Source organism: Coptis chinensis, chromosome 4 (genome assembly GCF_015680905.1).
Source record: "Coptis chinensis isolate HL-2020 chromosome 4, ASM1568090v1, whole genome shotgun sequence".
NCBI lineage: Eukaryota > Viridiplantae > Streptophyta > Magnoliopsida > Ranunculales > Ranunculaceae > Coptis > Coptis chinensis.
In genome coordinates this window covers 54,658,490-54,662,875 of record NC_141459.1, presented here as the reverse complement: position 1 = coordinate 54,662,875, position 4,386 = coordinate 54,658,490, and positions in this window count along the sequence as shown.

Here is a 4,386-nt window from a genome sequence, read left to right as displayed (position 1 = left end):
ACTCATTCTTGAATTTTATGAAGCAGAGAAACTAATGTCATATGCCTACAATTTCCACTCTCAGTGGATCACTGGTCAAGCATTGAGAGAAACCATTGTCATATGCCTATAATTTCCACTCTCAGTGGCTCACTGGTCAAGCGTTGAGAGAAAGCATTGTACCATGCCTATACTATCACTCCTCAGTGTCCCACTGGTCAAGCATTCAGGGTTTGGCCCAATGTCTTGGGACATCCCACCTTCACCAAGGGGGAGGGGGTCTTATTGGTTCAGGTTTGAAATCAGTAAAACTTGTATATGTCCAAAGAGAGGGAGAGAGGTCTATTACACATCTGTTCAGGAAAGCAATAATTAACCAAAATAAGAAAAATAAAGTGTAGATATTTATAATAAGAGTTGAGATGTGCAGGATGCCGAGGTTAGGAGTATCATCTTTTGAATGATTTGAAGTCTTGGATGTTATGTGCCAGTTCATACCTTCATATCAGAAATTTGATGCTACCTCTATAACACCCCGTGTTTTAATTTAATATTTTTCTAGTACAATAAATAATAAAAATAATAATAAGAGATAAAATAAAATAAAAGGATAAAGATTTGAAATAGATAAGGTAAAGAGGATAAACCCCAGTTCCTATTTTTCGGGAGTTTTGGGAATTTTTTTTTTTTTTTTTTACACGGGACTTTATCGCGGGAGTTTTAAGGGGAGAAGGAGTTATTTTCACACAGTGTGGAAAAGAGAGAAAGGAGAAGATTATTATGATTGTTTTCTCGACGATTGTTAGTGGCGTTTTTAAGTTCTCAAGTTTTTATTTCTTCACCCCTCGTAAACACAAAATGAGGGTGAGTAGATCTTATATATCTGATGATTGAAACGTGATTTAAACTTTATGGATTATTCGTTGGGATTTCAAAATATATGATCCATCGTTCTCATGGTTTTTATGAATCGATGTGCATGATAATACATAAGGCATTTGTAGTGTTAAGCTGTAGGAGCGTTTTGTTATTGTGATCTATATATGAATATGGGAGCTAGATCTATATATGAATATGGGAGCTAGCCCCTTCTTAAACTTAAAGGCTGATTCTCTCGAGGCACGTTTCGAATAACTAACTTTATTATAAAGTGTCACATTAGATACTTGAAATATAGGTACTGCATGGCAGTTGCAGTCCTTGTAACATCTTGATTTATGTGTTTTGTCTTTGCTGCAATTTGATTGTTATATTGGACAGTGGATATTATTGTGCCTGTTTTTGGTTGTTGTGTGCTGAGTCCCGCATTGAGGGGAATTATTTTCAGTCTTAATTCATTATCTTTCCTGAAAAAAAAAAAAAGAAAAGAAACATAATTCATTTGGTTTCCAATTATCTCTTGCTGTGGACTTGGTGGTGATAGGCCACAACCAGTTCATGCTCTAGACTAAAGCCATTCTTCCTATTGTAGACCGCTTCATATACTATGTTGATAGACAAAAGAAGGAGGATATTATGTAACCTGCTGTAGTAAACAGTTTGTCTGATATGGTTTCCATAACATTGAATTATATTATCTTTAAACAGAAGATATAGATTAATGAGAGTCTATTGGCTTGTGGCCATTGCTGTGATTCAAATATTGTAGTAAAAGATTCAATGTGTCCATGTCTTTTTTCTTACAAAGTTATCAGCCCTCCCGTCCTCAAGAGTCGGGTCATCCAAGAGACAGCTTGTTTCATTTACAACTCAATCGACCTCCTTGCATTCCGAGGTTTATGGATATGGTTACAATGTTCGGAAGTTGGCATGTCAGAATTTTCTGACTGCAGAAATTCGGTCTGTGCCTGGTTTGGAATCGAGTTTTCACATAGTTAGAGTCAGATTCAAACTCTTGCCAAAACATGAAAAAATAAGTTTTATGTGTCTACTTTCCAACCCAATTGGCCTCGTTTCATTCCGAGGTCTGTGGTGGTAGATATGATGTCCGGAAGTTTGGTCGACAGAAAACAGTGCGTCAGAAATCAGTTTCTACGCACTGTGTTCAAGTCCAGTTTTAATTTAGTTAGAGTTTGAACTAGATTTTTATGAAAACATGAAAAAGTAAGATTTGGAAGTCTGCTTTCTATTCCAATTGGCCTCATTGTATTCGAAGGTCTGTGAAATTAATTATGACGTTTGGAAGTTTGACTGGCAGAAAACAGTGTGTCAGAAATCAGTTTCTTCGCACTTTGTTCGAGCCTAATTTTGGCACATTTAGAATGAGATTGAGTATTTTTGTAAAACATGAGAAAGTAAGTTTTATGTGTCAGTTTTTCAACACAAACAGCCTCGATGTGTTTGGATACTTGTGAAAAGAGTTGTGTCATTCGGAAGATAGTCCGTCAGAAATCTAGTTTGCTGAAAATTAGGATTTTTACCGTTTTCGACCTAAGTTTTCTTTTAGATGGGCTGAGGTTGGGACTTCGAGTTCTACATGAAAAAGTATGTCTACATACCCTAGTTTCTAAATATTTAATTTACATGTCATTTGGATGAATGTAGGAAAAACTATAGCTTTGATAATGTGGCTAATAAGAACTACGAAGGCTTGATTCCAATCTTGAAAGATTTGGATACGTAGGCAGCTTTGAGCAAAAGTACAACCACTATATTATATTAAATATTATATATTAGTTATTGTGGTAACTATATGTGAACGTGATTGTGTACGTGATTGTGGTTATTTAAAATGTATTCACGAAACATTTAACTAATGTGTTATTTCTGATTGAACCTTTTGATATCTACGATTTATATAATTGATAATGAGGTGAGTTGATTAGTTATTGTGTTTGGAATCTTTAGTAATGAATTATTGTTTGAGACGATGTTTGTTTTGTAATAAAAATATTATAATAAAATGAGAACTCATGAGTGTTAAAAATCCGGTGTAAAAGTGTCCGGTGAAAGTTTCATGTGTAAGCCCACATCTTTAGATTTCTCCACCTCTGTGATCGAAAAAGAAATGTTTATGGCTAACGATGTCATGTGAAAAGCCTTTTAGAGAAGAACTAAGGCATTCGCTCTTGGATGGGGGCGTATTCCTTGAATGTATGGGAATGTAGGTGGATATTCCTTGAATGTGGAATGACCCAAGGTATTCATTGAATGTGCCATTAATGACCTGTTAGTGTTATGATATGTATTTCTTGATTGTGGCGGGAATGACCTAAGGTATTCATTGAATGTGCCATGAATGACCTGTTAGTATTATGATGGGTATTTCTTGAATGTGGCAGGAATGACCCAAGGTATTCATTGAATGTGCTATGAATGACCTGATATTTTGTTATGCCAAAAGAGGCTTTGTGGATTATGTGTATGGAAAGCCCAAAGATGGCTGTGACTCACAAGTTACGAGTTTACAAGATGAAAGTATGTTTCCTGGAGGCGATATCCCGCTTAAGACATATGTCTTGTAGTGGTACTTGGTGTGAGTGAGGCACACGAATATATGTGATTTGGCAAATGTGTGTAGTGCAAATCGTGGAGTAGAAACTAAAGGTTGGGCTGTGTCTTTTAATAAATGAGTCAACGAGATAATTAATAAGCAAAGTATAATATTGATTTTTCGTGTGATGGAGTTATTGCATATGATGTATATGATTTCTTATGAGAAATATATCGTGGTTTGTATGAGTTGATACTCACAAGGGATGAATGTACTCCTTGGGTGTGATATTTTTCCATTCTCATAAGTAGACGAAAGGGTTTGTAAGTAAAAGTATATGAATTGTGTGATGTTATGGATGTGAAGTGTGATCGCTGAAATGACTATAACTTGATATGTTATTACGAAAATATTAATGACTTGTGATAGTCTGAGATCTGTGGTTATGCACGCAGAAACTTTATGACGAATGATGTCATATGAATGACTACCCTTAATATATGTATTATGATAAGTGGTATTCCCGAATATCTTGAAGCTTAACCATGTTATATCAATTAGACTTAAATGTCTTAAATGAGGTTTGGTTATGAATGGAAATTTGACTGACTGAGATAAATTATTTTATTGTGATGTCTAACTCTGTTTTGCAGGAGGAAGATCTATTAATCTTTTCTGCAGGGATGTAAATATCCTATCCTAAGACGACGTGTTGGCTTAAAAGTAAGGTATACCAAACTCATATTTAATTAGGTTATCCTATGTGCATTTAATAAATAGAATGTAAGTGGTATTTATGTTGTGAGTTATTTTGGAAAGTGGGAATGATGAGTACTGTTAGATGAGATTCTTGGAATTTGTATATTGGGGGTGAAATCTTACTTGGGAAGAAACTACTCGCCGTTTTGGAAAACGGAACTATATTGTCTTCCAAGTTGAAATGGTTGGTAATGTTATATTTATTAATTTGAAAG